At 46.5% G+C, this 17,298-nt stretch overlaps 1 non-coding gene across 1 annotated transcript; it reads left to right on the forward strand.

Annotated features, from left to right (window-relative positions):
- Nucleotides 1-7,679: 7,679 nt before the first annotated feature.
- Nucleotides 7,680-7,751, forward strand: trnaa-ugc (transfer RNA alanine (anticodon UGC)). The gene has a single exon. It is a non-coding gene; the product is annotated as a tRNA-Ala (tRNA).
- The last annotated feature ends 9,547 nt before the right edge of the window (nt 7,752-17,298 follow it).

Consider the following 17,298-nt stretch of genomic DNA (forward strand, 5'->3'; position numbering starts at 1 on the left):
ACTGAGTTTATTAGCAACTTTCACTACATTAATGTTAGCATCATTTTGAGTTCATTAGCAATTCTTACGACATCACTGTCACATTATTTTGAGGTTCGTCGCAACTCTTACTACATTACTGTTGCATTATTTTAAGTATCGTAGCAACTCTTACTACATGACTGTAAGCATCACTTTGAGGTTATTAGCAACTTTCACTACATTACTGTTAGCATCAATTTGAGTTCATTACCAATTCTCACTCCATCACTGTTGCATCATTTGGAGATCATTAGCAATTCTTACTACATTACTGTCGCATCATTTTGAGGTTATTAGCAACTCTTACTACATGACTGTCAGCATCACTTTGAGGTTGTTCGAAACACTTACTACATTACTGTTAGCATCACTGAGTTTATTAGCAACTATCACTACATTACTTTTAGCATGATTTTGAGTTCATTACAATTATTACTACGTCACTGTCGCATCATTTTAAGATCATTAGCAATTCTTACGACATCACTGTCGCATCATTTTGAGATCATTAGCAATTCTTCTGACATCACTGTCGCATTATTTTGAGGTTCGTAGAAACTCTTACTACATGACTGTCAGCATCACTTTGAGGTGATTCGAAACTTTCACTCCATTACAGTTAGCATCATTTTGAGTTTATTAGCAATTTTACTACATTACTGTTGCATCATTTTGAGATCATTAGCAATTGTTACGACATCACTGTCGCATTATTTTGAGGTTATTATCAACTCTTACTACATTACTGTCAGCATTATTTTTAGGTTACTCGCAACTCTAACCACATGACTGTCAACATCACTTTGAGGTTATTTGAAACTTTCACTACATTACTGTTAGCATCATTTTGAGTTCATTAGCAATTCTTACTGCACCACTTTCGCATCATTTTGTGATCATTCGCAATTCTTCCGACATCACTGTCGCAATATTTGGAGGTTCGTAGCAACTCTTACTACATTACTGTTGCTTTATTTTGAGGTTAGTAGAAACTCTTGCTACATTACTGTCAGCATCACTTTGAGTTTATTAGCAACTATCACTACGTTACTGTTAGCATCATTTTGAGTTCATTCGCAATTCTTACGACATCACCGGAGCATTATTTTGAGGTTAGTAGCAACTCTTACGACATGACTGTCAGCATCACTTTGAGGTTGTTCGAAACTTTCACTCCTTTATTGTTAGCATTATTTTGAGTTCAATAGCTATTCTTTCTCCATCACTGTCGCATCATTTTGAGATCATTAGCAATTCTTCCGACATCACTGTCGCAATATTTGGAGGTTCGTAGCAACTCTTGCTTCATTACTGTTGCATGATTTTGAGGTTCGTAGCAACTCTTACTCCATGACTGTAAGCATCACTTTGAGGTTATTAGCAACTTTCTCTACATTACTGTTAGCATCATTTTGAGTTTATTAGCAATTCTTCTTACATCACTGTCGCATTATTTTGAGGTTATTAGCAACTCTTACTACATTACTGTAAGCATCATGTAGTTTATTAGCAACTCTCACTACATCACTGTGAGCATCATTTTGAGTTCATTAGCAATTCTTACTACATCACTGTAACAAAGTTGTTTCAATGGCAGTTCCCAAAGAGGTAGAAAATGATCCAACACTGTATTTAGTTCATCAATGTACTTCTTGAATGTTAGTGATTGATCCGGGATCTCCTGCTCATGCATCCCAGGCAGAATCAATGACTTAGCTGCAAGTCACCTTTTTTGAACTCTTGAACATCTGGAAGTAGTTAATGGGGTTTTACAAGGGGGTCCCACAAATCTCCTGAGCACCAGGATTAGTTGGTACCGTTCCGACACCAGGAAGGAACTCATAAATAGTGGAGATAACACAGATAGACATTCCAAGAACAATTGTCTTTTAGATCTACATAAGCTTATATCATGTATATGCTTGACTTGTAAGTATGCGTGAGTACAAAGTATTATTAAAAGATAATATATAAGACAACAGAAAAACACTGAATATCAGTCAATGAAGAGAGCTCTGGACCCAGGTGCTTCCATCTCGGAGGAATGAACAGCTCCCTTCCCTCCAGATACCTGCTGCCATACAAGAGACACAGCGAGGGGAACGTCAACCCCCCCCCCCCCCCCCCCCCAGAAGAACAGGGTCCTGAAGGGCTTGAGATCCTTTAATAAGCCAAGAAAGGGATTCCAGTCATGTAAGTGATTTCCTTTAGAGTCCCAGATATTCTGAGGTCACAGAACTGTAAAATGCTAACATTCTAATCATGATCTTACTAATTAATTAGCAAAGGAAAGGAATCCGGCCATGTCAGGGATCTCCTTTTATTCTGTAGAATCTCGCTTAGTTTCTTTATTGTTTGAGCGTTCTCCTGTTCTATGTTTCTCTTATTTATCTTTTTTTGTGATTTAATGTGAGTTCTTCAGAAATGAGCTAATGGAAATTTATGACTGTGCAGCTGAAGATGACCTGTTGGTTTCTATGTTTCTCTGCAAACGTCAGGCAGAATGTGGAAGAGCGTCACAGCTGAGACTGTTAAAACCTTAGAGAATGTTTGCTCATGTTGTAAAAGTGCTATTCATGCAGAATAGGATGCTTATTCATGGGCGTTAAAATATATTTGGGTCAAACCACAGGAGCTGAAGTGTGTACCCTCATGCTCCAGGTTTCAAAGTTGTAAACTTACTTTGTGGTTGGCAGATTGATGGTTGCATTTGTTAATTTAAATAATCTGAACTATTTGACCTCAACCTGGGCGACTATTCTGAGATTTTGAGAATCCTTGGATGTGACATGACTCTACCTCCAATCTGTATGTCCCCTCCCCACGGTGATCAATAGCTGACTGTTCCTCAGAAACATCAGAGAACTTCTGATGCTCTATGAGTGCTGTAACTTCTCTCTCATGCATGAATAAAGTGTGTAAGGTTTGAGAAAGAGACCACGCCTCCTTTCTGTTCACTGCTCCGCCGGACGACCCCCCCACGCAGGGCCACTTGACCACAATTAATGGCGACGAGGATGGGATCCTAAACACCTGAGGTTACAGACTCGATGCAACGACTCCACTGATCATGTAGACTGGTAGGAGAACACCTTTTACCAGTTACAGCAGCAGACTCCCAATAGCAAACCTACTCAGTCCTCCACCTCTGCTTGAGCAGCTGCTGCTGCCAATGATGATCTCCAAAGTCCTGTTCCGTCACTTAGTGAACTGTCTAAGCTTCCTAAAAGAGAGCAGAACTTGTCTGCCTCACTCTCTCCCACTGCTCAATGGAGCCCTGCATTTAGAAGAAGAACTAGAACCTGGAAACCTAGGATACCAGGACAAAAATGTGTTAAATGATGAAGGAGAAGAAGCGATTAATGAAGAGGATTGTATCCTAGAAGAGGTAGAGGGGTTGAAGGCCAAGACCAACAGGAAGAGGAAACTGGCACCCCAGACCTCAGACTCAACAGGGCCCCAGACCAGGACCGCCTCTGAACCTGTGGCATCCCCCTCAACAATAGGACAGCACTTCAGTGTCTTCCAGTGTGCAACAATGAAAATGAAAAACAGAAAGTTGTAACTGAATGCTCTCAAATAACTCTAACTGCTGAACCTAAAGTTGAATTATCAGGAGATGGAAAATCTGCTGAACTCTTAGGGGACACAGGTGCAACAGTTTCCACCATTAATAAGTCAGATGCTAACCGTGTAGGATTAGTTCCTACTTCTGAAGATATAAAAACAGTAGCAATTGCTGGAGCAACTATGCAAAGTCCATTGGAGCACCAGCCAAAGTTCAATTTGGACCCATTTCATGAGAGCATCCATTTGTAATCACTGATAACTCACCAAGTAATCTATTGGGTCGGGATTTGTTCACCAAGTGGCGTGCAACTATTCATTGTTCTCCTGAAGGCGTTCATACCACAGTCCCTGACCATGATTCTGAATGCTTCTTCAACATGCTACAGGCTGTAAATACAGGATGCTATTATTCTATCATGTACTCCTTTTCAATCAGAAGCTGACGGTGTCCTGGATTCAGACGGATGATTTCTTAGCAGGAAAAGAAGACCTGCCAGATCATTCCAGGTTAACGGGTTTACAAGACCTCCATGTAACTCTACATGTTGATATGACAGGAACGGATGTTGCCTGCTTCAAACTGTTAGACCCAAATACGGGATCACAATTCTCTGTGTTCTCAGATACTTTGGCAAGAACCCCAAAAGGTGTTTTCTATTTACCAAACGTTGGAGGTTTGGCTTTGTCACTGTTTCAGGTTGATAAAACCTCGCCCCATATTTCCGTGGCTGTTGTAGAAGGAATAGAAGCACAACGACTCGGCCCTATAGCACATTACATGACTCACAATTCCCCAGAGGAAGGGTTTCTTTATGATGACATCATGTGTGTACATGTGTGTATGTATATATATATGTTTTGACTCTACACATGGACACAAACTGTCCTGTTGCATGTGGCTGTATTGTTATTGGAAGACAAGTCATGGCCAGATAGTTCATCAGTCGGGGTGGGGCGAGAAGATGAGGTTGCAGTATGTTAATTGGAAAATCGTGTGTGTCTGTGTGTGTGGTTGTGTGGTTGTGTGTTATGGTTCACAAAATAAAGGAAAGACGATTAAGTCCCATTAATGTTTATTATGATTGTAATTAATTTACCAAGAAAAGGGTTTCAGTCGGCTCACATAAATATCTGCAGCCTGAGAAATAGAATAATAGAAGTGTCCCAACTCTTGTCCTTGGATATCCGTCTATTGGCAAGATCACAAACTCACCTTGATGATACATTCAATGAGGATGCACTGGGAATCCAGGGGTACAATATTTTTACAAGAGACAGGAACAGCTATGGAGGAGGTGGAGCAGTTTATGTACAAAATCACATTCCAGCAAAAGAAAGATTGGATTTGATGGCTGCAATACTGAAGTGATCTGGGTGCAAATCAGTCTACCTCAACCATTGCTTGTAGGGTGTGTCCGGACCACCAAGTGCAAGGTTTCATGTTAGATAGAGGACGCCATCTTGATTGAGACATTTATTTGCTTGGAGACACAAACATAGATTGGAACTTGTCCACTTCAAGAGAAGCTGCGATGCAAGAACATGTAATTGAACACAGATGGTGGAAAGATCAACAAGAGTGTTCTAGGAAAGATGGGGCAAAAGTTAAACATGCACAGACCACATGCTCCCAAACTGGAGCTGTTTCTGTTCCAAAGCATTATCTAGACCAGTGGGGTGTTCTGATCAGAACCGAGTGGTAACTGCAAGGAAAGGACATGCTCCTCTAAGAAAATATACAGTCAGGAATATGAAATCACCCTGGGTGGACACAGAACTAAGAGAAGCAGTGAGATGGAGAAATGAAGCAAAACAGGCAGCGATAATATCTGGTTTTGAATCGGATTGGCAAATCTATACAGAAATTAAGAAATTATGTTACTTCTCAGGCTGCACGGTGGTGCAGTGGTCAGCACTGTGGCCTCACAACAAGAGGGTTCCAGGTTTGAGTCCCGGCTCGGGTGTGGGATCTTTCTGTGTGAGTCTCCATGTTCTCCCTGTTCCTGCGTGGGTTCTCTCTGGTACTCCGGCTTCCTCCCACCGTCCAAAGACATGCAATTGGGGACGAGGCTGATTGATACTCTAAATTGACCGTAGGTATGAATGTGAGTGTGAATGGTTGTCCGTCTCTCTATGTTGGCCCTGCGATGGACTGGCGACCTGTCCAGGGTGAACCCCGCCTCTCGCCTGTTGACGCTGGGATAGGCTCCACCCCCCCATGACCCTTAATGTGTAGGAATAAGCAGAAGAATCCGATGGATGGATGTTACTTCTCTTTCTTCTTTTTATTACTATTCACCACAACTGGGTTCCATTTGCAGTCGTTCGAAATAATAAAAACACAAGAACACATCTGAGGTTCCTTTTTAGTTGGAATGTTCCTTTCAGAGCTTTAAGAGTGAGGAGAAGGATTTTAAACTCAGTTCTGGATTGGTGATGTGGTCTCTCCTCCTAGTTCCTGTCCATGCACGTGCAGCTGCATTCTTGAGCAGCTGCAGTCTTGAAGGGGAGGTTCACTTTTTTGGACCTTTGGCCTTCCCAGCTCACCAGGGTGCTCCCAGCAACTGGAGACAGTTTTGGACCCATTGGGTCTGGTCCTGCTGACGCTATCTGCAATGCTAGTGCTAGCGCGAGTGGATAGGCCTGCCATTTAAATACCATCTTACTCACTCCACAGCACATTCCAGGCGACTGAAATAAAACTCCAGAATATCAATTTAAAGTGTTTGTTGATAGAATCATTCTGGGGAGGAAACTTTTAGTACATCGCGGTTCTTTTTGAGGGACAAACCTCAGATTTCAGGTGTAATTTTACCTCTCCTCTAGTCGGTAGAAGTGGGCTCACGTTACAGCTTCAGAGGACTGTTATGCTACTGACTGAATGTATTCCTCAGCCATTGATGAGTCGGCCGATATTTATCTATAATATATATTTATATATCCAGTGACTTCTCCCAGTGCTGTCTCTGTGCTGGGCTCTAAAACCAGACTGAAACCCTCAAATCAACTCTTGTTATGGAGGAAGTCACTCAGGTGATTAGCAGCTGCTTTCTCCAGGATTTTAGAGAGGAGGGGAGGTCAGCTATCAGTCCATAGTTGGCTAGAACCTCAGGGTATCCACAGCTTCCCTGACCAGGACTTGAACCCTAGGCTGTGGCAGTGAGAGCACCAGTCCTAGCCACTGGACTATCAGGGACCACACTGACCAGAGTTTGTCCTTGAAGGAGTCAGTGACTTAATAGTGTCTAACAAAGGGTTGGACCTGAATGAGACAGTCACCCTTCAACGTGGGGCCATGGCAGAGTGAACCAAGAACACTACAATGGGGGTGAGAGTGGAGCCATGATGGATTCACAGTTCATCACCTCCACCATCATGTGGACCACCTGATCACCTCTCCCTCAACCACTAAATAACTCATTCCCTGACCAGGAATCGAACCCGGGCCGCGCCGGTGAGAGCACTGAATCCTAGCCTCTAGACCAGGGACCACACGGAGCGCTCCAACAACAGAGACTATAGACAATGACTCAAGAACACAGGACTCTGTGGTCTCAGCTTGAGATGGTCCACCAAGACCACCAGACACCTCAGCCCCCTAAAGACAGTCCACCCCCAGGATCCTGCCCCCCTCTGCTCCAACTCAGCCCTCCATTCATAACTGACTTTGTCTCAGTCTCTTCACAATGCCAGTCACTGAAACACTGACAATGTGATGGGGGCTTCCTGTCTTTACTGCATTTTCTTCAAGGCTCACAACTGCTACTTCCTACAGTCGTCTCTACTGTGTACTTGTACTACCAGTTGTTATGAGCTGTCAATCAATGTTAATAATTGATCTTAACATCTGTACATTATTTAAGGAACACAAATACTTTTACTTCATTCTGAGAATGAGCAGACGTTCAATATAATTCTCATTTCCTGGTCAAAGACTCCTGCTGGTCAGAGAGGATCTGGGCTGGATTGGAAAGCTTCAGAGAGGGAAACCTTCACTCTGGACTGGACTGAGAACAGAGCAGCCTCAGCTTCCTGGAGCCTGACTTCCCTCTGTGTTGCTGCATCAGTTAAACAGTGACTCTGACAGAGGGGATGTAACTCAGTGGTAGAGCGCATGCTTTGCATGTATGAGGCCCCGGGTTCAATCCCCGGCATCTCCAGCTGGTCCTTTGGAGCCTTCATCTTATCAGCTAAATTGATCCATAAATGTGACAACAGTTGATAACAAACTCCCAGAAGAGAAACCAGTCTGTTGCATATCAAAGTATTTATAGCTGGGTCAGTGTGACTGTGAGCCTTCATAGCCAGCATGAAGGAGCTGGTTTTATCTTTGCTGGGGAAATCCCACACACAGCTGCTCTCAGTTCCACATGTGTGTGTCCTCACTCCTCCGTCCTCCTGCTGCCCTCAGAATACAGACACAATTCAACCTGGCAAGTTTGGAGCATAGAAGTGCTCCTGAAGAGATGTGTGTCAGCCCACAGCTGGCTGTTCTTACCTGGAACCTCAAGATGAAACTGCTTCCACAGATTGGAAATGAATCTGATGTTGACTTTTGGACAAATCACCTGTTCATCAGTTCATCATCACTTCCATCCATTTTCTACTGCTTATCTTGTTATAGAAAGGAGTCTATCTGCTGTGTGACTGAGGCAGTTACTGTGAGCTGCTGCATGTCTCAGTGTGTGTGTGTGTGTGTGGGGGGGCTGTGTGTGACTGGTCGGCTGCCAAGGATTATTGATGAGATCAATCATGATCAGCTCAGAGATCACGGCACAGAGGAAGGAGACTTTTTGATTTTTGGGGGTTCAGTTTCTAAGTCAGACACATCATCACAATTTGAAGTTTTCCTCCAGTAAAAAACAAAACAACACAAAACCAAACAAAAACATGATTTGACTTTTGATGTCTACATTTTTTTGAAATTGTGAGTCCAACAAGCAGGAGGCCGTTTGAGCTTGGAAACTGTGAAGCATCACCAGTAACTGCTGGTTAATTTACAGTTGTTTCCTCCAAAAAGTTTAAAATGAACTCAATGCTGAATCCCTCATCGTCATCACTGAGCTGCAGAACTGGTCCATGCAGGAGGCTGAGCAGGTCTTCCTCTCTGGTCCAGTGTCTCAGCACAGGTCAGAGTAGAGAATTAAAACATGAACACAAATCTTTATCAGCTGTTTACTGATATCAGTGACTACCTTCAAGTAAGAGTGTTAGTGAATGGACCCTTTTTAAAGTTTATGTTATAATGTTTGAAAAATGATGCTCACAAAAACACTATAAAAGTGTTTGTGGTAAAATGATTCCGTAGATTTTATTGCCATTTTAAGAGTTCAAGCATATTTTGATGACATTGTTTGATATCATGACTCACAGTTACTTTAGCAGGACCATCGTGACATGAAATCTTCCTCATCATCCCATATCGACCCTCAACCCCTCACACAGAACCAGGAGCCCTCAACTGAAGGAACCTTTAAAACTGAGAAATTGGACAGAAAGCAGTATTTTGGTGGAACGAACCCTTAAAACTATAAATTAGAAAGTATTTTGGTGGAATGAACCTTTAAAACTATAAATTAGAAAGTATTTTGGTGGAAAGAACCTTTAATACTATAAAAAAAAAGTATTTTGGAGGAATTGGAATAAACCTTTTATACAGTTGTCAGAAATTAAAGGACAGGAAGTAGTATTTTGGTGGAATAAACCTTTAATACTGTAGTTCGAAAGGAGTAATTTGCTATCATCTAATTCGATAGGTGGTGCTGTCACCAAAAACCAAAGTCCCAGAACTGCATTTTATCATCCAATTCAGTAGGTGGTGCTGTGGGGTACTGGAACTGCAGCTCTCTGGTGCTGCAGGATCTCCTCTTGAAAAGCCTCACACTTCAGAGTCGTTCCAGAATCTAGGAGCAGAAACCAAAGTCTCCTACAACGAGGATGGGATTGGAACCCACGCCTGCAGAGCTCAATGGATCAGCAGTCCATCACCTTAACCACTCGGCCACCTCGTCTCCTGACCACCATGATGTGCTGCTTTCTCTGAGCCTTTTAAACAGCTGAACTCTTTGGAGCCCATTTGTCAGAAATGGACCCAGCAGGCGCCACTGAACACAACTCTGACATCATCAGGCTTCTTCCCAGCAGCTTGGTGCTCCGGAAGGAAGAATACAGACCATCGCTACATCATCAGAGTGAACACCAGCTGATGTTGACCAGTTTAACAAGCCTTTGACTGCTAAATGACATCCAAGCTCAGATTCTCTTGTCCTGGTAGAACAAGTCAGTGTTGAAGAAGATGAGAGCACCAGTCTCTTTCATCCAATGCTGGAACAGCGTTAGACTGAAGGTCTGAAGGTCCCTGGTCTGGTCCAGGTTTCAACAGGGGACCAGCATCAGCCAGCAGTTAAATGTGGACAGCAGTGGAGGTGAAGCCCACATCAAGGAAACAAGCCTTCTATCCCTGTCCTGTGCTGAGTTTCTTTAACTCCCATCATGGGGGGGGAGCAAGCAGTGGATGAGGCTGTGGTCGACATGCAGCCACCGGCCACTGTTGAAAATGAGGCACTGAGGAGTTCCTGAAGCTCATTGCACCCTTGAATGTTCTAGCAAGCAGGAAGGTTGTTTAAGAAATGTGAGGTTTGGATGAATTCATGGGTCCTGTCATGATATATGATATGATATGATATGATAGTATATTATTCATTCATTGTCTTCTGCTTTTTATTATCTATATTATCTTTCTATTAAGGGTCGCGGGGGGTGGAGCCTATCCCAGCATCTACAGGCGAGAGGCGGAGTTCACCGTGGACAGGTGACCAGTCCATCACAGGGCCAACACACAGAGACAGACAACCATTCACACTCACAGTCACACCTTCGGTCAATTTAGAGTATCAATCAGCCTCGTCCCCTCTTGATGTCTTTGGACTGTGGGAGGAAGCTGGAGTACCAGAGAGAACCCACACAGACACAAGGAGAACATGCACTCGAACCGGGAACCTTCTTGCTGTGAGGCCACAGTGCTGACCACTGCACCACCACTAAAAGCAACTGAAGCCGTCCAGAGACTGAAGTGGGAGTGAGCTGCTGAAATGAGGAGCCATGAGCCTGAGCCAGCAGAGGAAGAGCCTCGCTCCTCACATGGATCACAACCAGCTATGAAAACACATTTCTTTGTGTTTCTTTGTGAATTTCTGTGGCAGTTTGTCATGTGATGATACACTCATGATGAACAAAGAATTAGCTCTTAAATATTTGCTAGGGCCTCTCTGGAAACCTCTTGATATGGAGGTTGAGGACAGCAAGATGACCTCTCATACTACAGCCGATTCAATGAGCGAAGTCCAACGCTACCTGGCTGAAAGCAACACCCCAGAACACAGGACTGTCACGGAGTGAGCCGTGACGCTTGCGCCAAATGCGCGCACCTAGCCACTCACGCAAGCGCATAGGCAGCTATCTGCCGGCACAATAAAAACACCAGCTGACCTACTGCTGTGAGTAGCACTTCATCTACATTCAGTTTCTGTCTTGGTTTACCTGGTTTTCACATTCCACACTACACTGTTCCCCATACAGTCTCACCAGCATGTGTTTGAGTGTGCAGGGGTGGCCAACCAGCATGTTCAACACATTTATTTTTTTTATTCATCACTCGCGTTTTCAACGCGCCATTTTTCTAAAACATTCCCTCATCTGTTAAAACATTGTACTGGTAACGAAGCACACTTACACACACCACCGTTTTTGCAGTTTAATGTTTTTAGCAATCTTTACAAACACATTCAGTTTTCTGTAGACTCACCAGCACATCACACACTCCCTTCTTCCTCGGGCGAAGCCGAGGAACTGTTCCAAGGCGCAATTGTTGGGGGTTCCGCGAGCTCTGGGCGGTGCATACTGTATGCACCGTACACTGTATACACAGTACGGACCAGACTTGCTCCTGCGATTCATTCTATTTACCGTTACACTGGTGTCAGAAGTGTTCTGCGATGTCTTCAGAACGAGAAGTGAAACTCATGATCTCCAGCCTTGAGGCACTTTTGAGGGAGGGTCCCTGGAAAGTTGGTGAAAATGATCCGGAGAGTGCTGCTGCTGGTCGTCCTGACGGAGCTAGTGCGCCCCAACCTTCTGTGCTGTGGCGGGACGCGGGGCAACAGAGGCCCGCTCGCCAAGACCGGGGTGAGAGACGACAGCTTTGCACGGAGGACTTTGCATTAGGCCAGGGGCAGTGTATGGGAGAAGGTACGTGGACGGGGTCCAGTGGACAGAGGCGGGAAGTGATGCTAGACAGCGCGCCGAGGCTGTCTCAGCTGGACCGGGGAGAGAGGAACCGCTTCCGGGCGAATGAAGTCCCAGCCGAAAGTCAACACATGGGGGCCGCCATAGGACCAGTAAACCAGCCCGTACAGCCTCACGGACAGTCTATGATTAAGCTTCATCGCTACAATGGGGAAGAGCCTGCTGACACTTTTCTTTTACAAGTTCAACTGGCTGCACAGATTAATAGATGGTCTGATGAGGAGACAGCCGGACATGTTGCTCTTTCATTAGAGGGGAAGGCATTGCAGATACTGACAGATCTGCGCCCAGCTGAGCTCCGAGATTGGTTGAAGCTTAAAGGGGCTATCCAGTGTCGATTTGACCGTCACCTTTTTGTAGATGATGCCCGAGACCGGCTAGCAAAGCGCCGTAGAGAGCTGGGAGAAAGCTTAGGTACATACGCTGCAGACCTGCGGAGTTACACTCGCCGTGGGCACCCCGATTTCACCGAGAGTGTCCAGGAGGAGCTCACTGTCCAGGCTTTCCTCTGAGGACTACAACCAGGACGGCTGCGGGAGCACATGCGGTTGTTTTCTCCCTCCACACTTGAAGCTGCACTGAAAGAAGCAGAGCGGGTGGAGCATGTCCTGTGTCCCGAAGGCTCTGGGCGGAGCAATGATTTTCGTGTTAACCAAGCCAGGGGTGACGATAGTGATGTGGTCGAGGCCCGTCGTACAACAACCAACCCGCAGCGACACCGTTCCAGGAGAAGTGACGGTGAATGTTACAGATGTGGGGCCCCTGGCCACATTGCTCGCTTTTGTCCTGCTCCAACACCACTAAGTCAACAGCCGGATTTAAACTAGCAGGGGATGGCATCGAGGGGGGGCTACCATCCACTGAAATTACTACCATACCTAACACATCTATGATGCGCCTTGGCTGCTTGGGACACACTCATGGACTTTATGTGGACTGTGTCATTGAAGGAACCCCATGTCGTGCATTGGTGGATACTGGTTCTACTATTTCCTTAATTAAGCCAGGAACTCTGCCGAGCTCCAGTGGCAAGAGTCCCAAGGGCTGGACATCCACCGACCAGAACATTACAACGGTCACTGGGGACCGGGCAAGGATGTTGGGTACTAGGATGCTGAAGGTTTCTGTGGACCACCTCCAGGTGCATCACCAGTTCTGGCTTGTTAACATCCAAGATCCCTGCATTATTGGTCTTGACCTTTTGAGTGAGTGGGGGGCTGTGGTGGATGTGCCCAAAGCCACCCTACTGTTGAACACCGGTACCATAGCTCTTCACCAGTCTTATGATCCTGAGCCATGCCAAGTCGTGAAGCCGCCATCACGGGTGCAGCCGCCAGCGCCACAGAAGGAACCGCCAGCACCGCAGAAGGAGCCACCATCAAGGGTGCAGCCGCTATCCCCGGAAACCAGTGAAGCCATCGCCGACCTCTTTGCTCGGAGTTGCCAGGGACTGGGGACTGAACAGCAATGTCAATTAAAAACACTGTTGGACATGTTTGCTGATGTGTTTGCTGCCAAAGATGAGGACTGTACCCACACCAATCTTGTCCTCCATGACATAGACACTGGGGAGGCCCGTCCTGTACGCCTCCAGCCACGCCGCCTACCCCTTGCCAAGCAGCTAGCAGCACAGGAGAAGATTGAAGAGATGTTGCGAGCGGGCATCATTGAACCGTCCAACAGTCCCTGGGCAGCACCTGTGGTTCTCGTTCAGAAAAAGGACGGCACCTGGCGATTCTGTGTGGACTTCCGCAGACTTAATGACATTACTCGCAAAGACTCGTACCCCCTGCCACGCATCGACGATGCCCTGGACTACATCTCTGGCTCATCCTGGTTCAGCTCCCTAGACCTTCGAAGCGGCTACTGGCAGGTGGAGCTGACTCCCGAAGCACGCCCCAAAACAGCTTTTTCCATTGGCCAAGGATTGTGGCAATTCAAGGTCATGCCCTTTGGCCTCTGTAATGCTCCGGCCACCTTTGAGCGGTTAATGGAGAGAGTCCTAGTTGACATCCCTCGGACCCGGTGTGTGGTCTATCTCGATGACCTGCTAGCACATGCTGCAGATTTCGAGAGTGCGCTGAAGAACTTGCAGGATGTTCTCCTGGCTGTCCGCCAAGCTGGGCTCCGCCTTAACCCCAAGAAGTGCCATCTGTTCCGGAGGCAGACCTCCTTCCTTGGTCATGTCTTTAGTGGGGAAGGAGTGTCCACCGATCCAGCAAAGGTGACTGCAGTCCAAGAGTGGCCAACCCCCAAGGACATTGCAGAGCTACGCAGTTTCCTCGGGCTAGCCTCTTATTATCGAAAATTCATCAAGGACTTTGCCTCCATTGCAAGCCCCCTCCACAAGTTGACTCAGAAAGGTCATGTGTTCCAGTGGACAGAGGAGTGTGCCGCAGCTTTCAACCATCTGCATGGCGCCCTAGTGAAGGCTCCTGTGTTGGCCTATCCAGACCCAAAGAGGACCTTTATTGTGGACACTGACGCCAGTAATGTGGGTCTCGGGGCTGTGCTTTCACAGGAGGGGGAGCATGGTGAGCAGGTTGTTGCATACTACAGTCGCTCCCTCAGCAAGCCAGAGAGGAACTATTGCGTCACCCGTCACCGAGAACTGCTGGCGGTTATCTTGGCTGTACGTCATTTCCGGCCTTACTTGTATGGCCAGAGGTTTGTGCTAAGGACTGACCATGCCTCCCTAACCTGGCTGCTGAACTTTAAAGAACCTGAAGGGCAGCTGGCCAGGTGGATAGAGAGTCTACAAGACTATGACTTTGACATCCAGCATCGAGCCGGGCGACTTCATGGTAACGCTGACGCCCTGTCTCGTAGACCATGTGAAAAGAGGTGTCGGTTCTGTCAACAAGGAGACGAGGGCCATCTGTGCACCAAGGTAGCGGCGCTGCAGTGTTTGGTGGTACCTACCGATCAAGTGACCATCGATCCTCAGCAGCTCCAGCGGGACCAGCAACAGGATCCAGTCCTCTCCCGGGTGTACTCCTGGGTGGTGGCAGGACAACGCCCAGACTGGTCAACTGTGTCTGCACTGGATCCTGAAACCAAGGCTCTACATTCACAGTGGCCCAACTTTCATCTCCAGAACAGGCAGCTCTACCGGCGTTGGAGCTCCCCTAATGGACAGCGGGAGATCTTGCAGCTCCTGGTCCCAAAATGTCTGCGGCACAAAGTCCTCCAGTCGGTCCATGGTTCGGTGGGAACTGGGCACTTCGGTGTTACTAAGACTCTATTGCGGCTGCGGCAGAGATTTTACTGGCCGGGGTGCAGGCGCGATGTTGAAATGTTTGTCCACCGGTGTGATTCTTGCACCGCACAGAAAGGCCCCACCCGTCGTTCACACGCCCCATTGCAACAGTACCAAGTGGGGGCACCCATGGAGAGAGTGGGTGTGGACATCTTGGGCCCATTTCCCATCACTGACCAAGGGAACCGATACGTCATTGTGGCTATGGATTATTTCACGAAGTGGCCCGAGGCATACGCAGTTACAGATCAAAGTGCTGCCACAACTGCCCAGAAATTGGTGGATGAGTTTTTCTGCAGATTTGGAGTTCCAGAGGAACTCCATAGTGATCAGGGACGGAACTTCGAGGCTAAGGTGTTCCAGGAGGTGTGCCAGCGGCTGGGGGTGAAGAAGACCAGGACCACTCCATTGCACCCTCAAAGTGACGGGTTGGTTGAACGCTTCAACCGAACTCTGGCCACACAGCTCGCCATTCTCACCAGCCGTCAGCAGCGGGACTGGGATTGTCACCTCCCTCTGGTCCTTTGGGCGTACAGAACCGCTGTGCAGGAGTCTACGCGGTGTACTCCCGCTGTTATGATGTTCGTCATGAACTGCGCACCCCGTTGGATCTGATTTTTGGGTCCCCTCCAATGCCGGAGGTTCAAGGGGAGCCTGGACTAGACTACTTTTTCAACCTAGTTGAGCGCCTGCAGGAGGTCCATGAGCTTTCCCGGGAACACCTAACTAACGCTGGAATCCAACAGAAGAGGGCTTATGACCTCTGTAGTAAGGGACAGGACTTCACTCCCGGCTCCAAAGTGTGGGTCTATAGCCCCATCCGGAAGAAGGGACATTCCCCGAAACTCTCCAGCCACTGGGTGGGGCCTTGTACTGTCCTTGAAAGACTGTCGGATGTGGTGTATAGGGTACGACTGTTGCAAAGGGGCAGGGTGGTAGTTCTCCACAGAGATCGGCTGGCCCCTTACCAACCTTTGGCTCCCCCTGCAGTGCCCCCAGATGATGTTAATCAGTCCTCGTTGAGTCCCTCCCCTGAGACCACCAGCAGGGATCCAGTCCCGCAGCCTCGGTCTCAAAGACAGTGTAGACTTCCACAGCATTTGAGAGACTTTGTTGTGGACGGCTGGATTGCTGAGGACAGCTAATCATGCTAGGTGGGGGCAATGTAGCGTTCTTCCAATGTTATGTTGTGGAGTTTTGTATTGTGGCCATTTTGTTGTGTAGGGTCACCTTAGGCAGGTTGCCATTTTTGCATGCCTGGTCAATTTAGTTGGCGGGCCTGGGTTTTTCCGCTTCTTGTACTGGGAGTTTGGTTGACAATAAAGGAGACAGTATGGACCAGACTTGCTCCTGTGATTCATTCTATTTACCGTTACAATACTATTTGAGCAGGGGTGTTTTTATGCATTTTGGGGAAAATATATTTTGTTATGTGTAGAGGGGATTTTGGTTATTGAAAATGATTTCAGGTGTTTATATATTCTGGTATTTTTCTGTTAGTTGTTATTTCTCATTTAGAATTTTATTTCGTAAATTGATTAATTTTGTAACTGGGCTCTTCTGTGGGGAGGAGCTGCGGGTATAAAAGCCCTGTAGAACGCTCCAGAGCGGGTTTTTTTTTTGGTGTAGACGTCGGTGTGGAAGGTACTGAGCAGTTGGCTTTAATTTAGTTTTGTGCAGGGTCCTTTTTGATTTAGCCTGGCAAAGTTAAAGCTTGTTTATTTTTGCATTTTGATATTCTGTTTCACTGAGTTTGAATTCTGCATTTTGACTTTATTTTGGGACACTGTATATATTTGCACCTTTTGGAAGAAAAATTTTAGAAAAAAAAAAGGACAAATAAAAAGTGCTATTTTTTTTAAAGAAGCGTCAAGAAGAAGAAGAAGCTCTCTTTCCTCTCCACCGCTGTCCATTCCTGCAACAAGGACCTGTTACAATATTGGAAAAATAACCAGAAAACACATCCCCACCCTTATCAGCTCACTCTGATATCTTCCATTGTCATGCTCACATCTTCATCTGTACCCCGTGAAAGAGTTTTTCTAAGGCAGGGGAACCGTGTCAGAAGAAATCGCCTTGGAACAAAGACACTTCCAAAAATCGAGCGTTAGCGTTCGTTCTGTAAGGCCATGGTAGTCAAGCGC

This window comes from Aulostomus chinensis, chromosome 1, assembly GCF_037954235.1.
Source record: "Aulostomus chinensis isolate RoL2024-O1b breed Wild chromosome 1, RoL_Achi_v1.0, whole genome shotgun sequence".
Taxonomy (NCBI): domain Eukaryota; kingdom Metazoa; phylum Chordata; class Actinopteri; order Syngnathiformes; family Aulostomidae; genus Aulostomus; species Aulostomus chinensis.